The following is a 27,386-nucleotide window of genomic DNA, read 5'->3' on the forward strand; positions in this document are numbered from 1 at the left end:
GAAATAAAATGGGAGGGAATAGGATAAGGTGGGGCATAGAAGGATGTGTATATTTATGGTTGTGGGAAAAGATGTATAGATTAATGGGCAATGGATAAAGAATAAGATGGGGTGTGTAGAATTATAGTAGTGGGACAAAATATATAAATTAATTATAAAGGGATAAAGAAGAGGCAGGGATAACAAAGGAGAAGATGGAGTACAGAATTGTATTTAGATTAATAGGAGTTAAATAAAGTGTATAGATTAATGGGAATAAGATAAAAAGGGAAGGAAAGTGTGTGGGAAGAAGATAAGGGGGCATTAAGTAACAACTTGGCAAGTAAAGGACATACTTGAGATAAATACATTAGCATGATAATTAATGTTATTTACTATTTTGTTTATACAAGTACTATGGCACTGATAAACATCACAATTATTTATAATTCTGTTGGTATTGATGAGCACCACAAATATATTATTTACAATTCTGTGTTGATAAATACCTTGGTATTTATAGTTAAGGTGGATGCTGAAATGTCAAAGAAAGATCTGTGCATTAATCCTGAAAGGTATTTGATGTCACCTGAAGGTAGCTAGTAATATAATAATGTAATTCTAGCCTAAAAAGGTATATAAACCCTGGCTCTCAGATTAATAAATGGAGATTACAAAACATATTTTCCACCTGGACTTGGATATGTATTCACACTCTTTGTATTCACTGGAGCTGGACTTCAATAGGGAAAGAAGGAACCCCATCATAGAAACTTACAATGGGAAAAAGGAAAACTGGATTTCATCTTTAGAGGAAGACACTGAAGTATAAAAAAGCTTCTACACGAAAGGGTAATATGAAATGTCTCCCTGCCTAAAGAGAATTTATAGAACAACAACAACAAAAAAAAGAATTTAAAAATCAAATGAGAGAAGCAGAGATAAGATGGCAGAATAAAGGTAGGAACTTGCCCAACCTCTGCCCCAAACCACTCCAAATTCTTTTAAATAATGACTCTAAATAAATTCTAAATAAAAGATAGAGTAGAATATTTTCAAGCCAAGAAGAATTTAGAAGTCAGCAGGAAAGGTCTGTGGAATGAGGGTGGGAGACTAGCATGTAAACGAGCATAGCCCCCGCCTAGCTCCCAGCCCCATTTTGGGGTGGCAGCATTAGTGAGGCAGGACCTCTGATTTAGCAGTAATGCTACAGGCTTCTGAGACCTGGGAATACCAGAAGGACTCGGAAGGTTAGTGGAGAGGATCTATAGTAACAGTGGGAATCTGGTGTGCAGCTCCAGTGCAAACTGTGTCACTGCAGCCTCTACCCCAATCCCAGGGTCCCAGTATCAGCTAAGTAGAACTATGCTTTAGCACATTAGATCTTACAGCTACAGTGGAGCAGGACACGCCTATAAATTCCAGGGAATAAAAGAGTACTTGATCAGGTTTCTACAAGGATCTCTGACCACAGCTGCACAAAACCCGTGAAGCTTGAAAAAGTGCACCTTTCACCCTGGAAACAGAGAGCCCTTCTTTAACAAATGAACAGACAACAAAAAAAGTTTCAGACCACTGAAAGTTATTATGGTGACAAAGCAGATCAAAATACACATTTAGAAGATGATGCCAAAGTCAAAGCTCCTATTATCCAAAACCTCCAAGAAAAAAATAAAAATCAAATGAGAGGCAGTGACAAAAAAGTAAAATAAAAAATCCAAGAAAAACAGGATTATGAAAAAAAATTACCAACTAGAAAAGAAGATACAGAATCTGAAAGATGAAAGTAAGTCCTTGAAAATTAGAATTGGTCAAGGAGAACCTAGTGAAGCTGAGAGTATAAAGATTATAAAAAATGAAAAAATAGAATGTGAGACATCGTATAAGAAAAACAATAGATCTGGAAAACAGGTCAAGGAGAAAATAATATAAGAATAGAGTGCCTGAAAGTTGTGACCAAAAAAAGGACCTTGATAAAATAAAGCAAGAAATAATAGAAGAAAACAATTCTAAAGTGATACAATATGAGAGGAAAGTAGAAATAGAAAAAAATTCACTAATCAATACCTCAACAAGATCCTTTGTTTAACAGGAAAAAAAAATATTATTGCCAAATTTAAAAAACCTCAGATGAAAGAAAAAATTTTGCAGCAAACAAGAAAAAAACAATTCAAATATACTGAAGCTACAATCAAAATTGTACAGGACTTATCAGTAGCCACAATAAAAGACTGAAAGACTGTAGGTCCTGGAATCATATCTACCTACAATCAAAACAATTAGGTCTGTGCCAAAAATATTAATATCCAACGAAATTATCTATAATATTATATGAAAAACATAGATATTCAATAAAATTAAGATTTTCAGGACTTTCTATCAACCAAACCCAAATTTAGTAGAGAATTTAACATGTAAGAGTCAATATAAAAGATTAATTTCAAGAAACTCTACATTGGCAAATTGTTTATTTTTTTTAATTGGGACACATAGCATATAATAACAGTACAAAAGAAAGATTGGGGCAGGGTTAAGGTAAAAATAGCAATTACATTATGCAAATGAGGTACAGAGGAACAATAGATACAGAAGCATTTAGTTCTGAAAACCTACTCACATGGGAATAGGAAACACTACATACATACCATGAAGAGTATAGCACCATCCAAAATCTATAAAGAAATAAGGCAGGATGGGCAAATGGGGAAGCAAATGGTGAGGGAAGAAGACAAGGGGGAGACCCATGAGTTGGGGGGAAGATATTAAGTAATAGCAAGGCAAGTTAAGAAGCAGAATTAAAGCATAGAGGCAGCAAGAATATGAAAAATGTATGTGTGTGTGTAGGTGGCATGTGTGTATGTGTATTTAGATACATCTACATAGGTATAAATGAATATATCATTTCTTAACTCTAGCCTGCTTGAGGGTGGGGGGTGAGGTTTATCCTCAGGGGGGGAAAGATCCTTCAGGGGGAAGAAAATAATAACATTAAAAAGATGTACAACAAAGAAAAAAAAGAACATTTTACAAGGAAGTATAGAAAAGATGGACACTCATGACTATAATATATATACTTTCTTGAACTGATAACTTGTTGTTATATATTTTGACTCCTTTCTGATGTTCTGCTAGACACATGACAATGCTCTCTTTTGTTTTGTTTTGTATTCCTTTTCTGTTTTTCTTTTTTTCTTATTCTTTTTTTTAATAAAATATTTTTTAAAGGATGGCTAGTAATTGTTGATATTAGACAAAGTCAAACTTAAAGATTCAAACAAGAGAGAAATCTACAGTATATTTCAGCCATTTTAATAATGTTTTAGATGCATATTTACATATCGATAAATATGTGTGTGAGTATATATGGGCATGTACATATGTAGGTATATTTATATAAGCATATATGTATATGTGAAAATGTATGTATGTACATATATGTGAATATGTGTACATATAATATATATGTGTGTGTGTAATATAAATATCATATATTTATGATCTGAATCTAAATCTAAAAATAGATCTGAAGAGCAGATCAAGAAAAGAAAACATAAGAATAATTGTACCACCTGAATGCTATGACCAAAAAAGAACTTTGAAACAAAAGTACAAGAAATAATTAAAGAAAATTGTCCTGAAATGATAAAGCACGAGGGGAAAGTAGAAATAAAAAACAAAATCCACCAATCACTATGTCTAGGATCTCTTGATCCTAGAAGGAAAATATCTCTATATATTTTATCATTGTTACATTTCTAAATCCCAAATCAAAGAGAAAAATTTACAAATAACAATAACAAAATTCATATATGCTGGAACTACAATTAGAATTGCACAGAATTATTTAGTAGCTAAAATAAAAGATCCTAAATCCTGGAATACTATATATCAATAATTAAAAGAATTAGGGTTGTGCCCAAAATATTATATTCAATAAAAATTTGAATATAATATTGAATGTTTAAAAAATGGACATTCAGTGAACTGACAGATTTTTCATGAGTACAATGCAAACAAACCTGAATTCAATAGAAAATTTAAAATATAAAGGCCAATATCCAAGGCTAATTTCAAGGGACTCAATAAATTGTTATGTTTTATACATGGAAATGTCAAACATATTTGACATCAATAATTGAATAATCCAAAAGAAAGATAAGGGTAAAGCTGGTTATGATGTGACTCCAAAAAGCTAAACATTCTAGTAAAAGGTAAAAAAAAATAGTAATTATTTTATAAGAATGAGATACAAGAGCAAGAAATAACATAGAGGAATTAGATGACTGAAGAGGGCTGGTAGTTCTAAAAATCTACTACATGGGAAATGTAATAAAGAGGGAACAATGCACACACACATATCACACACACAAATATAAACCACACACACATACACATACAGTAGAAGGTTATAGAACCATCCAAAATCTATTTTAAAAAGAGGAACAGGTGCTTGCTTCTGCAACACATATACTAAAATTGGAATGATACAGAGAAGATTAGCATGGCCCCTGTGCAAGAATGACATGCAAATTCGTAAAGCATTCCAATTAAAAAAAGAGAGAGAGAAGAAGAAAAAAAGGAGGAACATGTGAGGAAATAGTATGAGGTTGGATATTGAAGGCTGTGAAAAATTAAGAGGAATGGGATAAAGAGAAAGGGAAAAATTGGGGCAAGAAGATAACGAAGAGCTTATGAGGGAGGAGCACAGTGGGGAGGCTAAGTTATAGCAAGGCAAGTTAATGGGTAGAAGTAAGGTAGAAGAGTTGGTAAGTATAGGAAATAGGAGATATACACAAATACAATAACAGTCCTTGGGAGTAGACCACTAGAAAAAAAAAAAAAGTAGAGGTAGTAATGTCTGACAAAGAATGAGAAGTAACAAAAGAGAAGTAGACACACTGAGATCTTTCCCAGGGCTCACGTTAAAAAAATATATATATGTAAATAAATAAAACAAAATTAAATATATAGTTAGCAAATTGGCTGTTTCTAAAGGTTATACCATTATATTGTGGGTCAATACAGGGAAGGAAGAAAAGACAAAGAAAAAAATGATGTAAGGAAAAATGAAAATAGAATAAAGAGAGGGCATTTTAATTAATGATGAGTAATATGAAAGAAAAAGGGAAAAAGAAAGAGAAAAATCAAAAGGCAGATGAAAAGTGGCAACTTCTATGAAGAAGAGAGTATAAGTTAAAGAGTTAACTACTCATTTTGTAAGAGTATGAGATGAGAAGACAATAAGAATACCAAGTAAAAGCAATAGAATAAAAAAAGGAAGAGGATATGGAGGACTTCTAAGAACATATGTGTGTGTGTGTACATGTATGTGTATATATATAAGAATGTATATATAATCTTGGATTATAAACAGAGGTAAAGTGTCAGAGTCAAATACAGGTAGAAGATAACAGAGAAAGAGGGAGAGAGAGGGAAAAAGAGAAAAAGAGAGAGAGAGAGAGAGAGAGAGAGAGAGAGAGCAAGAGAGAGAGCGAGAAAGAGAGAGAGAGAGAGAGAGAGAGATAAGCATGTCTATAACAGAACTCATTTTTTTCCCCTAAACACTACCTTCTTTTCAGTCTTCTTATTTCTGTCAAGGGCTACATTTTTCTTCTAGTCACCTAGAACCACAACTTATTTTCACTTTTTTATGCTCCATTTTCTAACCTGTCATTTTTCATGTGTGTTTTCTCTTACTGACATGGACATCACCGTAGCTCAGACTTAGGCTTTTGTGCACATGCACACACACACACACACACACACACACACACACACACATACGCACACAGGAAAAAAAAAGTCTAATTATTCTTTCATCTTCCAAATCCTTTGCCTCTCCAAACTATTCTCCATGCATCGGCTACATTGCTTTTCTTAAAATAGAGATTTCACCATATCATTCCCTTTTCAAAGAAGTTCCCATGACTTTCAGGTTATTCTAGTATATGGCACCAACTCCTTTTTTTTTTTTTTTTTTTGTCATTTAAACCCTTTGCAAACTGAGGCCACATGATCTCAATATGTTGCTTTCATATTATACTTTTCCATATTCTTCATATTTCAATGAAATTGTCTTACTTGTTATTTGCTATTTGATTTTCAGTTTCCTGCCTCTTTGCCTTTGTAAAGTTTATCCCCATTGTATCTGAGATGTTCTTCCTTCTCCCTGTTAAGTTTTAGACTCCATAGTTTCATTCAAATTCCACTTCAAGTTATATTTCCAGATTAATGATTTTCCTGATCCCTCCCCTATTCAAGGTTTTCTACAATACCCTAATTACTGTGTATTTTTCTACTTATTCAGTAATTTCTTATCTGTGTATAATTTATTTCCTCCCAGTACAATGTAAGCAAATTAAAGACAAGTTTTTTTTTTAAATGTTTTGTTTTTATAGTCCTAGCTTCTGGCACATAATAGGAAATTAAAAAATGTTTATGGAATTGAATTGAATGAACCTCTCCAAAATTAGTTGGGTTACTCTCAGAGAATTGAATGAACACTCTAATTTGATTTGCATGATGAGAAAGTAAAACTTTTGTAAGTGATCTAATAATGTTGCATGTTAATGAATATAGAGAAAATAGAGATTAGATTAGAGCATACAGATATTATTTGAAAGTCAAATTCATCTTTAAAGCAAAATAGATATAGCAAAATAGAAAATAAGTGACATGGAGACTTTTATTATATAGCACAAAAAGAGACTAAATAAAAATAAATTCAAAAGTGACATACAAAAAGGCATTGTAGGATATGCACAAAGAAATATACTATACAATAAGCTTATTGGGTAAATTTGAGGCATCTGAACACATATTATAAATGGAAACAGACTAATGGAATTAATTAGGTGATTGGTATACAAGAAAGATTATGGAACAAAGTTGTAACTAATACACTTTCTACTTATGTAGTGCAAATGATAGACATATATTTTGTGGAAGGGAATACTGGCAGAGGAATAGTGAAACTAACCTAATTCAGCTTAGACCAAGACAAACTTAAAATCACAGCAAGGATGACCAGCCTGTTACTTTTTTGCTAGAAACTCGCCTTTGGTTTTAAAATTTCAGTAAATGTTAAGGTAGTTTTTAAACAATAAAACCAAAAAAAAAAAAAAAAACGGGGAGAAAGTAAAGCAAATTTCTTAAAAGGCAGTGTTGATATCTGGAAAAAAGTTGAATAATGAAGAATATTAAAGAAGAAAAGAATGGAGGAGCTAATGATTGAATAGTGACAAAATAATATCTTACATTCAATTAGAATGTAAGCACCTAGACTATTGGGATTGCAACATTTTGTATGTGAATATTCATTGTCTATAATAGTGCCTGGTAAATAATAGGTCTGTAACAAATTGTTTTACACTTCGTTTGATTCATAGTCATAGGGTTTAAGTTGGTAGGAACTTTAATATTTTTCCTCAGTTACATTTAATAAATGTTTACTTAAATATTTAAAATATTTATTTTGCATTTTTGAGTTCTTTTGCCAAGAGGGCTATCAGACTATGAACATCTTTTAATCCAGCAGTCTCTCTACAGGGTCGGTATCCCAAAGATATTAAAAAAAGAAAAGGACGCATATATACAAAAGCATTTGTAATAGCAAGGAACTGGCAACTGAGTGAATGTCTATCCACTGGGGAATCAATGAATAAGTTATGGTATACGAATGTATTGTAATATTATGTTCTATAAGAAATGTAATATTATATTCTATAAGAAATGAATAGCAGGATGGTTTCAGAAAGGCCTGAAGAAATTTGCATGAAGTGATGCTAAGTGAAGTAAGTAGAGCTAAGAGAACATTGTACAAAGCAAGAGCAAGATCATGTGATGATGAACTTTGATGGACTTTGCTCTTTTCAACAATGAGGTGATTATGATGATTTTTCATCCAGAGAGAGGACTATGGGGATTGAATGTGAATCACAATATACTATTTTCCCCTTTTTTTGTTTTTTGTTTGTTTTTTTTTCTCCTTATTGATCTGATTTTTCTTGTGCAGCATGATGATTGTGGAAATACATTTATAATTGCACGTGTTTAACCTTTATTAGATTACTTGCTGACTAAAGGAGGGTGAAGGTGGTGAAGGAGGGAGAAAAATTTGGAACACAAGGTTTTGCAGTGATGAATGTTGAAAATTATCTTTGCATTTGTTTTGAAAAATAAAAAAAAAAAACTATTATAAAAGTTCTAGTTCTAGGTTCTTTTCCTTATCCCCAATGATAATTAAGAAACCACATATGAAGTTATACAAAAATATACATAAAAGTCATGTTGTGAAAGAAAACATGCACCTCCCACCCTACTGAAAATAAAAACCCTCCAAAAAAATAAAGGTTGCAAAAGCAGAGAGAAAGAGAAGATGCTTCAATCTGTATTCAAGCATAATCAGTTTCTTCTCTGGGTGTAGATAAGATTTTTCATCTTAAGATGTGGATTATTGTACTGTTGAGAATAACAGCTGATCATTCCAGACATTGCTATCACTTTGTATATAGAATATTTCACTTTGCTTTAGTTCATGGAAAACTTTCCAGGATTTATTTTTCTGAGAACATGTTGCTCATTTTTCAGAGAACAATAGCATCTAATCACAAACACCACACTTTATGGATCCATTTCCCAATTGATAGACAACCCATTAATTTCCACTTTTTTGCCCTGAAAAAAGAGCCTCTATGAATATTTTTGTACATATGGGTCATTTCCCTTTGTTAAAAAATCTCTTTTTGCTTTCATGCCTAATGGTGGTGTTGTTAGGTCAAAGGAAATATGTGAATTTATAACACTTTGGGCACAGATCATATTTTTTTTATCATTTATCAATTGTTGTATGGTTCTTATTTTTTATAAATTTGATTCAGTTCATATTTAAAAAATGAGACTGTCAGAGAAACTTGCCTCAAAATTATTTTTACAATTAAGATTGCTAATTATATTTCCCTCCATTTATTCTATTCTCTCTCTTTTCACTCTGTCTCTCCTCAAAAGTATTTTGCTACTGACCACTCCCTCCCTCGATATGTCTTCTCTTTCATCACCCTCCTCTCTTTCCTTATCCCATTTCTCTTCTTTTTTCCTATAGGGTGAGATAGATTTCAATACCTATTTTGAATATCTATGTTATTTACTTTTTGAAACAATTCTGATGAGAGTAAAATTCATTCACTCATCCTCTCTTCTTCCTTTCCTTCCACTGTAAAAGTTTTTTGTTGCCTCTTTTTTGGTGACAGATAATTTGCACCATTTCATTTCTCCCTTTCCCTTTCTCCCAATATATTCCTCTCTTACCTCTTACTTTCATCATTTTTATAAGATATTATCCCTTTATATTCAACTCACACCTGTGCTCTCTGTCTATATATAGTCCTGCCAACTGCTATACCAATGAGAAAATTCTAATGAGTTATAAGTATCATTCTCCCATGTAGAAATGTAAATACATAAATCTTATTAAGTCCCTTATGATACTACTTACCTGATTACCTCCTTATGCTTTTTTAGAGACCCATATTTCAAAATCATTTTTCTCATTGCACTATGGTGATTTCATTATTAATGCTTGAAAATACTCTATTTCATTGAATAACCACTTTTTCCTCTCACGGATTATACTCAATTTTGCTGAGTAGGTGATTCTTGGTTGTAATCCTAGCTCCTATTGCTCTCCAGAATATCATATTCCAAGCCCTCTAATCCTTTAATGTAGAAGCTACCAAAGCTTGTGTTATCCTGAATGTGGTTCCACTTTATTTGAATTGTTTCTTTTTGGGTAGTTGAAATATTTTTTCCCTTAGTCTGGCAGTTTTAGAATTTGGCTATAGTTTTCATCTTGGGATCTCTTTCAGGAGGTGATTGATAGACTCTTTCAATTTCTATTTTACTCTCTGATTCTACAATATCAGGACAGTTTTCAATAATTTCTTGAAAGATGTTATCTAGACTGTATTTTTCATCATGACTTTCAGGTAGATCAATAATTTTTAAATTATCTTTTCTGGATCTATTTTCCAAGTCAATTGTTTTTCCAATGAGATATTTGACTTTTTTTTCTATTTTTTTCAGTTTTTTTTTTGTTTTGCTTTCTTGTATCTTGATTTCTCATGAAATTATGAGCTTTTATTTGCTCAACTTTAATTTTTAATGAATTGTGTTCCTCAGTGAGTTTTTGTATCCTTTTTCAACTGATCAATTTTGCTTTGTAAGGCATTCTTTTCCTCAGTAGTTTTTTGCATTTCCTTTTGCACCACTCTCAATTATTTCCCTCATTTTTCATCTATCCCTATTATTAGATTTTAAAATCCCTTTGAACTCTTTCATAGCCTAAAGCAAATTCTTTTATTTTCTTAGAAGCTTTGGATATAGGAGTTTTGACTTTTATTATCTTCTAAATGTATGTTTTGATCTTTGTCACCATGATAACTTTCAATAGTTAGATCCTTTTTTTTTTTTTAAGTTATCTGTTCATTTCCCCAATATAGTACTCCATTTTGAACTCTTTGTTAAAGTAGGGCTTTCTTTCCAGAGTTCTGTTCCAAGCTCTGGGTTTTGTGCAGCTGTTTTCAGAGATCTTTCTAGGAATTGTTTGGGACAAAAAGACCTACACAAATTGACTACTCAGAGATCACTCATAGAAAGCAGAATTATTTATTAGAATCTCCAGAAGCAAACCCTACCCTGGTCTGTGAGCAAAATTCCACAGCAGGATAGGGCCAGAGCCTTGAAAATGTTTATACATTTCAGAAAAAGAACCTCCAAAATCCCACCCTCTATATGTTGTGATTGGTCACATAAATCTACTGTTCCCCTAATCAATCAGTGGAATGTAGTAGACAAGGTAATATACAGCTTCTTCAGCCACATAGTCCAGGCCTTATCTAGAATCATGTGACTTCAGAGAAGCCGAAACTGAGGCTTATAAGGCTTGATCTACTTTAGAATCTGTAAGTTCTTCACCTTTTCCCAAACAGAACCTGGTCACAAGCCCTCTTTTCTTCCTGGAATTGTTAGGAATGTCCCTGCCCTGCCCCACAGTAACTGTAAGATCTAATATGCTAAAGCAACACAGTCCTGCATTGCTTACACCAAGGGCAGGACTGGTGCTAAGATTTTACTAATCTGGCCTGTGCTGGGACTGCACACTGGACTCCCACACCCATTCCTTCTTTACTAACCTTCCAAGTCCTCTCCAGTGTCCTCTGGCTGAGAGGTACAGAAGCCTCCAGCACTCTTGCTAATTCTGAGGTCTGCCTCACAGAAACTGGGATCTAGGCTGGGACCAAGGCTGCAGTGGGCCTGAATTGAGACTACACACTGGATGCCCACCCTGTTCCCATAGGCCCTCTCTGCTGACCTTCCAAGTCTTCCCTAGAGTCCCTGGGCAAAAGATCCAGAAGCCATCCACAATGCCACTGATTTGCTTTACAAGTCCTGTCTTGCTGATGCTGGGGCTCCAGGCTGGGATGGGCCTAGGCTGTGGCTGTGGCTATGCTGGTGTAGCCTGTGCTGGAATTGTGTCCTGAGGTCCCATCTTGGTTCCACAGACATTTTATGTGAACCTTCCAAGTCTTCTTTAGTGTCTGTGAGCTGAAAGCCATCTGCACTGCCACCGAGTCAAATTCAGAAGCTCCACCTTGCTGAAACTGGGGCCAAGGCTGGAATTGGGGAATGGACCAGGTCTAGGGCTGGGCTGGAATGGCTTGTAACATGAATGAATACTGAATTCCCATGCTGGTCACACACCTTTTCTGCTGAGTTTCTAAGTTCTTTATCAGGAAAATATTCTACTCCCTCTTTTTAGGTGTAATGATGCTCTAAAAATTGTGGAGTCATTATTTAAAGGAACTTGGAATGGTTTGGGGATAAGTGGGGCAAGTTCATTCCTTTACTTTACCATCTTACTCCACTTCCCTTTTAGAAACTTTTTAGATAGTCTGATTTATTTTAATCTAGTGTCCTGTGAACTTTTAAAATTGTTTTCATGAAAGATGTTCCAAATCATTATTGATCAATGAAATGCAAATTAAGACTACACATTTCTCAGATTGGCTAAGATGACAGGAAAATATAATGACAAATGTTAGAGGGGATGTGGGAAAACTGGGACACTGAGTTGGTGGAGTTGTGAACGGATCCAACCATTGGAACTATACTCAAAAAGTTATCAAAATGTGCATGCCCTTTGATCCAGCAGTGTTACTACTGGGATTATATCCCAAAGAGATATTAAAGAAGGGAAAGGGATCTGTATGTGCCAAAATGTTTGTGGCAGCCCTTTTCAAAATGGGAAATTGAATGGATGCCTATCAATTGCAGAATGGCTGAGTAAATTGTGGTATATGAATGTTAGGGAATAATATTGTTCTGTAAGAATGACCAGAAGGATGATTTCAGAGAGGCTTGGAGAGACCTACATAAACTGATGCTAAGTGAAATGAGCAGAACCAAGAGCTCAATATATACTTCAACAACAATACTATTTGAGGATCAATTCTGATGGACATGACTCTCTTCAACAATGAGAGGATCCAAATCAGTTTTAATTGATCAGTAATGAACAGAACCAGCTATATCCAGTAAAAGAACACTGGGAAATGAGTATGGACCACAACATAGCATTTACAGTCTTTCTGTTACTGTTTGCTCACATTTTTGTTTTTTTTTTTTCTAGGTTATTTTTACCTTCTTTCTAAATCTTAGTTTTCTTGTGCAACAAGATAACTGTGTAAATATCTATACATATATTGCATTTAACACATACTTTAACATATTTAACGTGTAAGGGACTGCCTGCCATCTAGGGCAGGGGCGTGGAGGGAAGGAGGGGAAAAGTTAGAACAGAAATTTTTGCAAGGGTCAATGTTGAAAAATTATCCATGCATATGTTTTGTCAATAAAAGCGATAATAATAATAATTATTATTATTTTCACGCCCATTTAGATATCATCAGTTTCCTTTGTAATCTTATGTATTTTATTTTATTCACTTAAAAATTTTATTCTGGAGAAACATATATAAACTTCAGCAAACTCCCTAAGATTAAAAATTTCAATTGTAGTCCAATTTTCTTATTTTATACAAAAGTATAATGAGGCCCAGAGAAATAAAATATATCCTATAAAGTTATGTATGCAGTAAACAGAAGAATGATTCAAACCTAAGTCCCTTAAATACAGATTGTATTTCATCTAGTTCTAGCTTCTTGGGAGAAAATTTCACTAGAAACCTAAAATATAAGAAATTAAAAAAAGAAAGATATAAAAAAAAATAAGAAATATATTGATGGAGATTTTAGTAGAGAAAAATCCAGTAGAATATGTGCTCAGTTAAAATTCAGAGAGAACTCAAGAATGTCCTAGAAAAGAATATCTGAGCTTTTTATTTATTTACAACTTTACAATTGTTTCAATAGTCAAAAAATATGCAGAATGAAGAAGAGAAAATGTACCAGTACTTAGGTTCCCATGAAAGAATGATAAATGAAACCATTAGAAAATATCACAATCTAAGAGGAGAAAGCTTGATGAATACTTTGAATTGAGACACCGATGTCTTGATTATTGACCTCTCTAAAACTTCTAAAGGATTTCTTACCAAAATACTAGTAAAGCCTATGCTAGTGTGGAATGTTTGGAACCTTAAAGATAATATTTTTCAGTCTCCTTTTGCAGAGGAGAAAAATTTGTTTCTAGTAAGGGAGAGGATCTACGTTTCCATGAATGCAATATAATTTGTTGACACTTAGCCTAACTAGCCCCTTTTTTATGGTATTTTTTCCCTTTTTGGAGAAATTGATGAAAAAGAGTTTTTGAGTTCCTGTGGTAGAGAAAAGTTTAAAATAAGAAATGAAGACCAGGGGCAGCTAGGTGGTGCAGTGGATAGAGAAGAAAGAAAGAAAAAAAAAAGGAAAGAAGGAAGGAAGGCTGCGAAATGTCTCCCCACAGCTAACAAAATCTTTGTGGAAATCTACAAGAAGATTAGGCAGGACATAAAGGCATTCACTTCCAGTGAGGAGGAGAAATGAATGTGAAGGTGAAGGTGAAGGAAATTTACCAGTAAGCTTAAAATTAAAAATAATAAGTAAAGTTATTTTTTAATTTTAATTTTAGAATTTGTCTAGCATAGCTATTAAAAAAAATCCACAAAGACAAACAAAAGCCTTTTTTTATTGTTTCTTAGCTTTGTTTGGAGAAAAAATAAGGATCAACAAAGGGATATGATCTTTCCTTGGTGTGAACAGAATGATAATAGCTGTCAAGAATAGACAAAGGAAAAAAAAAACCTGCTTCATTTTTATTTTGCTTCTCTTTTCATCTGCAAAAAGAATGACCTTTGCACTGGAAATGAAAGAACAAAAATGACTAACAGAGAGTTGATTCCCGAGATAAGTAAAGAGACAAGAAAAGAACACCTAACTGTCTTTGATGAATTCAAATAATCTGGTCCAGATGAATAACATTCTCAAGGACTGAGAGGCCTGACAAATATGATTGGTAAATACTCCAAATGGCATTTGGAAGATCATAAAAAGTAGAAGTGATATCAAGACTTGAAAAAGACAAATATTCCCCCCATTTCAAAAAAGGGAAGAGCTTCATTAAAATATACAGGCAGAAACAGACACAGAGACAGAGACACAGAGATGGAGGGACAGACTCAAATAAATATTGAGAGAGAGACAGAGACAAAGACAGAGAGATAGAGAGAAAAGAGAGACAGAGACAGAGGGAGAGAGATAAAAAATGGAGATAGAGACAGAGACAGAAAGACAGAATGACAGACAAAAACAGAAGAGAAACAGAGACAGAGAGAAAAACAGAGAAACAGAAAAAGAGAGAGAAAAACATTTTCTAAATGCTCAACATGCACCAGTACCAGGATAAGAACAAGGAATACAAATGGAAGCAAGACAGTATCTGCCCTCAAGGAACTTACATTCTTCTGGGAAGTGACAACATATAAAGGGTAGCTGGAAATATGGAATGTGTATAGTAATGGCATGATATGGAGATATTCAATAAGAGGAAGGGAACATTGGTTTAATGTGATTAAAAACTCACTTATAAAAGTCGAGTGATCAATAGGTTTAGTCCAACAAATAGTTGTATTGGGGAGAAATAAATGATGGCCAGAATATATACATCATGAGGATTTTTAAGTGGCCAAAAATGTTATCCATAAGTAGAATAGTTTCCCTTCTTAGAGATTTTCATGAAAATAATTTCAATGAAAATAATAAAGTTTATAGTATTTATTATAGTTGAGATTCTTTCATTTATATATTTTACTAGTTTTCTAATCAGGTTCCTTCCACCTGTTATATTCCATGATTCAGTAGTTTCAAGACTCTGTAACATATTAATAAGATATTTAATAAGATATTTAATAATAAAAAATATATTTAATGGAAGTCCTACTGTATGCAGAGCATTCTTATTGTTAGGAGAGAAACAAAGATTAAAGACATATAACATTTCTTCATGGAATTTATTGTTGAAATTGGATAATACTATCATGGGTATAGATTTATACAATCATATAAATGAATGAGAAAAATCAACTCTCATATTATTGATGAGAAAACTAAATTTTAGAAAGGTTGGGTAACAAAAACAAAGGGCTCAGATAAATGTGAGTAAACTGATACATGAGATCAGGGAATTGAAAGTTATATTAGGCATCTAAAACAAACAAGCAAAAAACATAGTTTTCTTTAGTAGGAACTCAGGAAATGTTTGTTAAATAAATTGATGAATCAATGAGGGATTTAGTCCCCTGAGCACAAAAAGGCTAAAAAGGAAGTCAATCTTACCAGAAAGAAGCATACAATTAATGTTAACCTCAAAAAAAATTGAAGAATGGGGGAGGGGGAAAACTATTATATTGGAAATTCATTGACCCAAAGGAGATAATGCTTTTGAATTTGAGAGTACTATATATAGAAAGGACAGAATTGTAGAAGTTATATTTTCCTTTTTTTTTTCCATAGCCCATTTCTATGCTGAATTATTTCTCATTCATCCTCATTTGGGTAAAATTGATTTTTTATGAAATCAACAGTTCCAAGAAAAATGACAAGGGAAATTTTATCCAATTGGGCAAAGCAGTAAAATCATTTTAAAAACTGTCCTTATTAGGACTTGTGTGTGTGTGTGTGTGTGTGTGTGTGTGTGTGCATGCCCGCGCACATGCATGCATATATGTGTATGAAGCAGTTGGGTCAAACTTGCTCAGGGTCACAGAGCTAGTAAGTGTCAAGTGATTAGACTGGATTTGAATTTAGGTCAAAGTCACTTCATCTGCTGTGCCACCAAGCTACTCCCATCCTTTGACAATTTAAATGGAAGAACAAAGTAAGTAAAACCAATGCTATGTATAGATAGAAGATGGATTCTTAATTAAATGAAGGAGAAAAGAGAAAATTGTGATTACATGGAAATAAAAGGGTTCTGCTCAAACAAAATCAATGTATCTGGAATAAGAAAATAATTCTGCAGATCACCATTAACAAGATAAACAAATCAAAACAATGCTTAAGTTTTATCTTACACAGAGTAAACTGACAAATATAACCAAAATTGGGCTTAAAAACTGTTAGTGTTCCAGAAAGATATATACATTAGTTCAATGAAGGTAGGGTTATGAGTCAGTGCCAAATCTTGAAAACTAGTTTGTAAAATTATGATTAAATTATCTAAAATGCCCATATTTTAAGACTCAGAGTTTCTATATAAGAAATTTAAATGAAGCATATTAGTGATAAGAAAGTTCTCATATATATGAAAATATTTATATCAGCACATTCGAATATTAAAGAACTGGAAACAACATAGATGTTCATTAACCAAGTGATGGCTCAACAAATTTTGGACACAGATTTAATGGATTGTTTTCAACATTGTGAGAATTGGCAATTATGATGAATACAAAGAAACATGGAAATATTTTACACGAATGGTCAAAAAGTGAAGAAATTAGAGCCAAAAAAATATTGCATACAATAGCCACTGACTACAACAATGTAAATGGAAATAACAATCACAAAACAATTGAAAATGAGTGCTTCAAAATTACAAGTCACAAGCATGACTTTTAGAAGAAATATGAGAAGACACCAGCACTCCATCTTTTGACAAAGCAGTACACTGTATATTTTTCATATTTTTGGATAACTGCTAATTTTGTCTCTTCCTCCTCATTATCTTTATATTATTTTTAGAAAAACATTGTTTGTAATGTGGCATGGTTATCTGGGAGTCAGAAGAGAGATTTTTGGAGAAATTTGGGGTATATAAGAACAAAAAATATGAAAAATATTTTAAACTTAATATGTTAAATTTATAAATGTGAAAATTATCCCTGAAGAACATAAGAAATTCAGTTACTCATTTCTTTTCTTTTGTGGATGATGGGAACTATGGTTATGAAACACTGTATATAAAAGCAGACCTAAGTGTGTTGCTCAGTTTTGTGAATCTGTTTTGGTTTTCTCCCTTTAATTTCTGTTATTGTTGTTATGGAGCTGGCTCAGCCCACATATGAAGAAAGGATGATGATGTAAAAGCAAAACTCAACAAGATTTTTAAGTGGAAAAAATGGTCAAAAATTATCTTCAAATTACAATATATCTGGCAGAATTTTTTTAAAGAAAATAATGTAAGTTGGTTGTAGGAAAATTAAAGTTCAACCTAAATATAACATAATACATAGCAAATAAATCCCAAAACCCCTGATGGCAACCTACAGTATCTTTTCACAGCCTACTTTGCCCCAGGGGTTATAGAGAAACTCATTTTTAATAGTAAGACTTAAATAGTTGCAGTTATACTGCAGCACTTTGCCCAAAGGTCTTCATGTGATTTACAAATTAATAAAAATAAACCATGGGCAACCTTTGTAGGGAGAAGCCAAAAAATATTGTAACATTAAAGGCAACTTATTTTAGGGAGGTTATTCTGTACCCAAGTTTTAAAGCAGTATGCAGCTTTCCAAAATAGAAATGATTTACATCTAGGGGATAAAACTAGGTCATACTTCCACCCACAATTTTCTGCATATATATCTTTGGACTTGTTCTACTCTTGTCCATAAACATATTTTTGGAATACCTGCGCATCTCAAAACACACAATTATTTCTTCAGTCGTGGATTTGAATTGATGTTATTAATGACAAAGTGAAGATGTGTACTTAATGAATCAAAAAAGAATGAATTTTATTAAAATAATTTTAAAAGATAGTAATGCATCTTAACAAAGTTTAATTTGTATATGTATAGAGACTAGTGAGAGATCAGACTTTAATTCATTTCTCTGTAGGGTTGGAGGATGGGCTATTGATAGAACATCGAGAGAATTCTGACCCAAGATGTCCTTAAAACAGTGGTAAAGAGGACCTTTATTATATTTGAAATAATGCTTAAGTATCTAAATGTACTTAAGAGAATCTCAGATTATAGGACAAGTATCTGAATCCAGAAGAAGAAAGATCTTCAGGGAAGTTTTCAGGAAAAGTACAAAGGAAGTAAAGTTTGCCTTTGAACTTCTCCACACCCTTTTTACATCTTTCACTCTGCTTGGACCCCCTTCCTGTTGCTAACCAAATATCCATCATGCTTTCTGGGTGTTTAATTTTTGTTAAGTCAGCACTTTTCTTAGGCTCCAAAATACACCTCCATTCACCTTACTACATTGCTCTGTGGGAATTTTTGGGACAGTATGGAAGGAACAACTGATTGATTGAGAGAAGTAATTGACTGTAAAGTTAGAAAAGATGATTACATGAGGATTTTGATTTCTAAGAATCTTGGAAAATCTAAATTTACTTCTATTAGAATCTCATCCATCATTCCAGGCATTAAGCATGTCCATATAAGATGCAACAAATTGACTCCCAGGTTACTTCTGAAAAAAGGTGTTAATGAAGCAAAAGAGTGGGGATTAAGAAAAATTAAGGTCTAATTAGTATGCATTTTCATATAAGATTAATATTAGTTATGTTCTATGATCCATCAATTGCTTCTTTATTTATTCTATGTGGTCTAATACATGTTAATATGGTTATATCTAGATGTTTAAGGGTTTTACAACTGATTACAGGAAAATTATAAATAATACTAATCATAACGCCTTATTCAAACAATAAAAATCAATATCTTTGGGCAAGAGTGTGGTAGGAAAGCAAAGCTGATGAACACAAGCTAGGATGATGTATACTGGTGATTTTTACCTGAAAACTAACATATTAACTATGAGTGTATCCGGAAAGATCAGAAAATTAGTCACTGCATCAGTGAGGCTAACTGTAGAGGACCACAGATAATGGGGGAACTCTGTTTAAGGTATAAAATCCTTCAGCCCAGAGGGAATCTGCTGACAATGTCTGGTTTGGCTCTTCATCTCCCTTTGGTACTCTCACCTTTTCTGAAAAGTCAGGAAAGGTGAGAGCACCAAAGGGAAATGGTCATGCCCTCCCTGACCCAGTCACTAATAAAGGTAGACAATGTGTGATCTATCACCCAGGAAAAGTAGTAGCATCAGGACTCCTGATACACACTCCTGAAATGCAATTTGGTGATATTTACCCAGTTTTTGACTCCCAACAGCAGAATCCAGGAATATTCTTAACTGCAACTGTTATAGCTACCTGTCCTAAGCTTACTATCTATGTAAATGATTTACCATTGAAAGGATTGATAGACACAGGTGTAGATCTTGCAGTCATTAGAGGTGACAATTGGCCCAGTCATTGGCCAAAGATGAAGACAGACACCTATATGTTATATATAAGTTATAATGTTACATTACATGGATTATATCTTGGGGTGTGCACCTGAGGAGCAAATGTTAGAAGCATATCTACAAAAGACCATAGAAACATTAAGGAACTACCAATTGTATATAGCCCCAGAAAAAATTCAAGGACATGCTCCTTTTCAATATTTAGGATAGCTTATACCTGAGTCAATAAGATTAAATGACTCCTCTGATACCAAAAAATATGTGATAATAAAGGGCTACAGCTTCATCCTACTTGAAATGTCATGGAAAACAACTTGATACATATGAAAGCCAAGGAAGATTCGGTGGAACAAGTAAGAAATAAAATAAACTACTTCATAAAAATCCTACAAAGTGTACAAAATGAGCTGAAGATATGAATACTTTCCTTTTCTGCTTTTACAATATTGTAAGAAAATTGGACACAGAACACTAGATACAAGCCAAGGCATTATACTGTTTTTTGTTTATAATACTATCAATTACAGGTCATAAAATACCTTACTACTGATCAGCATTGGTCAATCTTTAAAAAAAAAAATAGAAAAAAAAAAAAAACTTCATCTCTAAGCTCAAATTAGATAAAATAGAATATATTAGATTCTAAAAGCTGGAAAAAAATTTGAAGACCATAAAATTATTGAAACTTAATTTTAGCCTGGCAAAAATAACTAAAGAGGTTATCAATATTGGATTATGTAAATTTTTGATAATTATTAAATAAATAAATATTTTGGAAGATAGGCACATGATTGAATTTGTAGAACTGTGAAATCATTTTGAAAAGTAATATAAGATCAGTGCTAAAGGGAAGAGTCAAGATGGTAAAGCAATAGAAAACTTGTTTTGCCTCACTTTCCCAGGACTCTTCCCCCATAATAATCTAGAAAACACATCAGATATAATTGTTATCAGAAAAGTGAAGAAAAAAGTCATAGCAAATGATTGTTAAAGCTCAGGGTAGCTTAAAAATCTAGCAAGGTCTTTGAAAACCAAACAGAGCTGCAATGTGATAACCAAACCAAACCAATAACAGAACCAAGAGCATTGCAATTTTTTATTATTATTATAGCTTCTTATTTTCAACACATATGCATGGATAATTTTCAACATTGACTCTTGCAAAACTTTATGTTCCAATTTCACCCCCTTCCTCCCACCCCTTTCATAGACAGCAAGTACTCCAATATATGTTAAACATGGTTAAAAATATGCTAAATCCAATATATGCATACATATTTATGCAATTATCTTGCTGCAGAAGAAAAATCAGATCAAAAAGGAAAAAAAAATAAAGAAAATCAGACAACAACGACAAAAAGCATGAAAATGCTATGTTGTGACCCACAGTCCTATCTCTAGGTGTAGATAGCTCTCTTCATCACAAGATCACTGGAACTGGTCTGAATTGTCTCATTGTTGAGAAGTGCCATGTCCATCAGAATTGATCATCCTATAATTTTGCTGTTGCTGGGTATAATGATGTCCTAGATCTGCTCATTTAACTTAGCATCAGTTTGTGTAGATCTCTGCAAGCCTCTCTGAAATCATCTTGCTGGTCATTTCTTATAGAACAATAATATTCCATAATAGATATACACCCCATAACTTATTCAGCCATTCTCTATCGGAAGGTCATCATCCTCTCAGGTTTCAGTTTCATACCACTACGAAAAGAGTCCCTGAACTCCTTTAAGATCTCTTTGAGATATAAGTTAAATAGAAACACTGCTGATTCAAAACATATGCACATCTTGAAAGCCCTTTGGGTATAATTCCAAATTGCTCTCCAAAATGATTGGATCCATTCACGATTCTCAAAACAATGTATTAACGTCCTAGTTTTCTCACATCCTTTCCAACATTTATCATTATCTTTTCCTGTCATCTTAGCAAATCTGAGAGGTGTATAGTGGTATCTTGAAATTGTCTAAATTTTCATTTCTCTGATCAAGAGTGATTTAGAGCACCTTTTCTTATGACTAGAAATGATTTCAATTTCTTCATCTGAAAATTGTCTATTCATATTCTTTGACTCTCAATTGGATAATGGCTTGAGTTCTCATAAATTTAAGTCAATTTTCTATATATTTTAGAAATGAGGCTTTTATCAGAAATTATTAATATAAAAATGTTTTCTCAGTTTACTGTTTCCCTTCGAATCTTGTCTGCATTAGCTTTATTTGTACAAAATTTTTAATTTAATATAATTAAAATTATCTATTTTGTGTTCAATAATGAACTCCAGTTCTTCTTTGGTCACAAATTCCTGCCTTCTCCACAGACGTGAGAGGTAAATTTATAATTTCACTCTTTACATCTAAATCATGAAGCCATTTCGACCTTATTTTGGCATAAGGTGTCAGGTGTGGGTCACTGTCTAATTTCTGCCATACTACTTTCCCTAGCAATTTTTAATTTTTTATCCTAAAAGCTGGTGTCTTTGGATTTGTCAAACACTAGGTTATGATAGTCATTAGCTACTTTGTCCTGTAAATCTAATCTATTCCACTGATCAACTGCTCTCTATTTCATAGCTAGTAACAAATATTTCTGAGGACTGTTACTTTATAATACAGTTTAAGTCTGGCACAATTAGGCTATCTTCATTTGCATTTTTTCATTAATTCCCTTGAAATTCTTGATTTTTATTCTTCCACATAAACTTTATTATTATTTTTTATAGATCTGTAAAATAATTTGTTGGGAGTTTGATTGGTATGGCGCTAAATAAGTAGATTAATTTAGGTGGTATTGTTATTTTTATTATATTTGCTCAGTCTACCCATGAACACTTGATTTTTTTTCCAATTGATTCGATCTGACTTTATTTGTGTGGAAAGTGTTTTGTAGCTGTGTTCATATAGTTTCTGACTTTGCCTTGGCAGATAGATTCCCAAATATTTAAATTAACTACATCTATTTCAAATATAATTTCTCTTTGTATCTCTTGCTGTTGGACTTTGTTGGTAATATATAAAAAATGTTGATGATTTATGTGGATTTATTTTGTATCCTGCAACTTTGCTAAAGTTATGAATTGTTTCTAGTAGTTTTTTAGTTGATTCTCTAGGGTTCTCTACATTTACTATCATATCATCTGCAAAGAGTGATAATTTGGTTTCCTTATTACCTATTCTAATTCCTTTAATCTCTTTTTCTTCTCTTATTGCCAAAGCAAACATTTCTAATACAATATTGAAACAGTAATAGTAAATAATGGACAACCTTGTTTTATCCCAATCTTATTGCAGTGGTTCTAGTTTGTCCCCATTACGTACGATGCTTACTGATTTTTTTAAATAGCTTTTTATTTACAAGTTATATGTATGAGTAATTTTATAGCATTGACAATTGCCAAACCTTTTGTTTCAATTTTTCCCCTCCTTCCCCCCACTCCCTTCCCTAGATGTCAGGATGACCAGTAGATGTTAAATATATTAAAGTATAAATTAGATACACAATAAGTATACATGACCAAACCGTTATTTGCTGTACAAAAAGAATTGGACTCTGAAACATTGTACAATTAGCCTCTGAAGGAAATCCAAAATTCAGTCAGGCAAAAAATATAGGGATTGGGAATTCAATGTAATGGTTCTTAGTAATCTCCCAGAGTTCTTTTGCTGGGCATAGCTGGTTCAGTTCATTATTGCTCCATTGGAACTGATTTGGTTCATCTCATTGCTGAGGATGGCCAGGTCCATCAGAATTGATCACTTATAAGCTACACTTATTTCCTGTTATCCCAACAATTTTTGTCAAATAGTGAGTTCTTATCCCAAAAGCTGGGATCTCTGGGTTTGTCAAACACTAGATTGCTATAGTTATTGACTGTTTTGTTCTTTGAATCTAACCTATTCCACTGAGCAACTAATCTATTTCTTAGCCACTACCAAATGGTTTTGGTAACTGCTGCTCTATAATATAATTTTAGATCTGGTACAGCTAAGCCACCTTCATTTGATTTTTTTTTCATTAATTCCCTTGAAATTCTTGACCTTTTGTTTTTCCATATGAACTTTGTTGTTATTTTTTCTAGGTCATTAAAATAGGTTTTTTGGGAGTTTGATTGGTATAGCGCTAAACAAATGATTAGTTTAGGTAGTATTTTCATCTTTATTATACTTGCTCGCCCTGTTGAAGAGCATTTAATACTTTTCCAATTGCTTAGATCAGACTTAATTTGTGTGAAAAGTGTTTTGTAGTTTTGCTCATAAAGTTTCTGATTTTCCCTTGGCAGATAGATTCCTAAGCATTTTATATTATCAGTAGTTACTTTAAATGGAATTTCTCTTTGTAACTCTGACTGTTGGATTTTGTTAGTGATATATAAGAATGCTGATGATTTATGTGAGTTTATTTTGTATCCTGCAACTTTGCTAAAGTTGTAGATTATTTCTAATAACTTTTTAGTAGAATCTCTGGGTTTTCTAAGTATACCATCATATCATCAGCAAAGAGTGATAATTTGGTTTCCTCATTGCCTACTCTAATTCGTTTAATCTCTTTCTCAACTCTTATTGTCAAAGCTAGCATTTCTAATACAATATTGAATAGTAACGGTGATAGTGGGCAACCTTGTTTCACTTCTGATCTTATTGGGAATGGTTGCAGTTTTTCCCCATTACATATGATGCTTACTGATGGTTTTAAATAGATGCTGCTGATTATTTTAAGGAAAAGTCCATTTATTTCTATACTCTCAAGTGTTTTTAATAGGAATGGATGTTGTATTTTATCAAATGCTTTTTTTGCATCTATTGAGATGATCATATGGTTTTTGTTAATTTGGCTATTAATATGGCCAATTATAGTGCTAGTTTTCCTAATCTTGAACCAGCCCTGCATTCCTGGTATAAAATCTACTTGATCATAGTGTATTAACCTGGGGATGATTTTCTGTAGTCTTTTTTCTAATATCTTGTTTAAGATCTTAGCATCAATATTCATTAGAGAGATTGGTCTATAATTTTCTTTCTCTTTTTTCAACCTACCTGGTTTAGGTATCAGTACCATGTCTGTGTCATAAAAGGAATTTGGTAGGACTCCTTCATTCCCTATTTTATCAAATAATTTGTAAAATCAAATAGATTGGAGCCAATTGTTCTTTAAAGTTTTGTAGAATTCACTTGTAAATCCATCTGGTGCTGGGGATTTTTTCTTAAAGAATTGATTAATAGCTGTTCTATTTCTTTTTCTGAAATGGAACTATTCAAGCAATTTACTTCCTCCTCTGTGAATCTGGGAAGCCTATATTTTTGGAGGTAGTCATCCATTTCACTCAGGTTATCAAATTTATTGGCATAAAGTTGGGCAAAGTAACTCCTTATTGTTTCTCTAATTTCCTTTTCATTGGTGGAAAGTTCTCCCTTTTCATTTTTAAGACTACTAATTTGATTTTCCTCCCTCCTTTTTCTAATCAGATTTATCAAAGGCTTATCTATTTTATTGGTTTTTTCATAGAACCAACTCTTAGTTTTATTAATTAGTTCAACAGTTTTTTTTTTTTACTTTCAATATTATTAATTTCTCCTTTTTATTTGAGAATTTCAAGTTTAGTGTTTGATTGGGGGTTTTTAATTTGGTCTTTTCCTAGCTCTTTTAGTTGCAAGCCCAATTCATTGATCTTCTCTTTATCTATTTTATTCAAGTAAGTCTCTAAGGATATAAAATTTCCTCTTATTACTGCTTTGGCTGAATCCCACAAATTTTGATATGATGTCTCATTGTTGTCATTATCTTGAGTGAAATTATTAATTGTGTCTATAATTTGCTGTTTCACCCAATCATTCTTTAGGATGAGATTGTTTAGTTTCAAATTGCTTTTTGGTTTATTTACCCCTAACTTTTTGTAGAATGTAGTTTTTATTGCATCGTGATCTGAAAAGAAAGCATTTACTATTTCTGCCTTCTTGCATTTGATTTTGAGGTCTTTATGTCCTAATATATGGTCAATTTTTTAATAGGTTCCATGAACTGCAGACAAGAAAGTATATTCCTTTCTGTCTCCAGTTTTCTCCAAAGATCTATCATACCTAATTTTTCTAATATTCTATTTCCCTCTTTAATTTCTTTCTTATTTGTTTTGTGGTTTGATTTGTCTAATTCTGAGAGTGCAAGGTTGAGATCTCCCACTATTACAATTTTGCTATCTATTTCTTCTTGCAACTTTCTTAACTTCTCCTTTAGGAAGTAGATTCTATACTACTTGGTGCATATATGTTTAGTATTGATATTGCTTCGTTGTCTATGCTACCCTTTAGCAAGATATAGTTTCCTTCCTTATCTCTTTTAATTAGATCATTTTTTGCTTTTGCTTGATCTGAGATAAGGATGGCTACCCCTATTTTTTGACTTCACCTGAAGCAAAATAGATTCTGTTCCAGCCTTTTACCTTTACTCTGTATGTATCTCCTTGTTTTAAATATGTTTCCTGTAAACAACATATTGTAGGGTTCTGACTTTTGATCCAGTCTGCTTTATGGGAGATCCGCCTCTGCTTTATGGGAGAGTTCATCCCATTCACATTTACGGTTAAAATGACTAATTCTGTATTTCCTGCCATCTTGTTATCTCCAGAGTATGTTTTTCTTTTACTTGCCCCCCCCCCAACCCTCTTTCCCAGTTTTAAACTTATGTATCCCACTTGTATCATGCCGCTCACCCTCTTTAGGATCCCTCCCTTCCCATCCTTTGAATCTCTTCCCCTTTCTTGTACCCTTCCCTTATTACTCTTTTTCTTTTCCCTTTTCCTCACCCCTTTTTAATGAGGCAAGAGAGGATTTTCTGTAAAACAAGTATGTCAATTATTTTCTCTTTGAGCCAACTCTGATGAGAGTAAGATTTACACAATGTTCCTCCCCTTCTCCGAGTTCCCTCAGATATCTGATAAGTTTCCTTTGCCTCTTTGTGGGATGTAATTTCCCTCTTTTTATTCCCCCTTTCCCTCTTTTCTGACATTATCCCTTTTTCATTTCTACTTCCCTTTTTTATGTTATATCAGTAAAATCAAATTATACATGTAGACTTTTTGTATATCCACAACAGAAATACAATTCTCGAGTTCCTTTTATCTTTTCTGCATCTCTTGAGTCCTATGATTGGAGATCAAATTTTTTGTTTAGTCCTGGTTTTTTCCTTAGAAACAAATGGAATTCATTTGTTTTATTAAATGTCCATCTTCTTCCCTGGAAGAAAATGCTCAGCTTAGCTGGGTAGTTTATTCTTGGTTGCATTCCAAGTTCTTTTGCCTTTCAGAATATCATATTCCAGGCTCTTAGATCCTTTAATGTGAAGGCAGCCAGATCTTGCGTGATCCTTATTATGGCACCTCGGTATTTAAATTGTTTTTTTTTTTTTTTTCTGGGTGCTTGTAATATTTTTTCCTTAATCTGATAGTTCTAAGATTTGGCCACAATATTCCTTGGAGTTTTTATTTTAGGGTCTTTTTCAGAAGGTGTTCAATGAATTCTTTCAATGCCTATTTTACCTTCTGATTCTATTACCTCTGGGCAGTTCTCTTTGATGATTTCCTGTAAAATAGTATCTAGATTCTTTTTTCATCATAATTTTGGAAAGTCCAATAATCCTCAGATTATCTCTCCTAGATCT

At 32.9% G+C, this 27,386-nt stretch overlaps 1 non-coding gene across 1 annotated transcript; it reads left to right on the forward strand.

Annotated features, from left to right (window-relative positions):
* Nucleotides 1–4,425: 4,425 nt before the first annotated feature.
* Nucleotides 4,426–4,532, forward strand: LOC127563547 (U6 spliceosomal RNA). Its single transcript, XR_007954001.1, has one exon. It is a non-coding gene; the product is annotated as a U6 spliceosomal RNA (small nuclear RNA).
* The last annotated feature ends 22,854 nt before the right edge of the window (nucleotides 4,533–27,386 follow it).

This window comes from Antechinus flavipes, chromosome 4 (assembly GCF_016432865.1).
Source record: "Antechinus flavipes isolate AdamAnt ecotype Samford, QLD, Australia chromosome 4, AdamAnt_v2, whole genome shotgun sequence".
NCBI classification, from domain to species: Eukaryota; Metazoa; Chordata; class Mammalia; order Dasyuromorphia; family Dasyuridae; genus Antechinus; species Antechinus flavipes.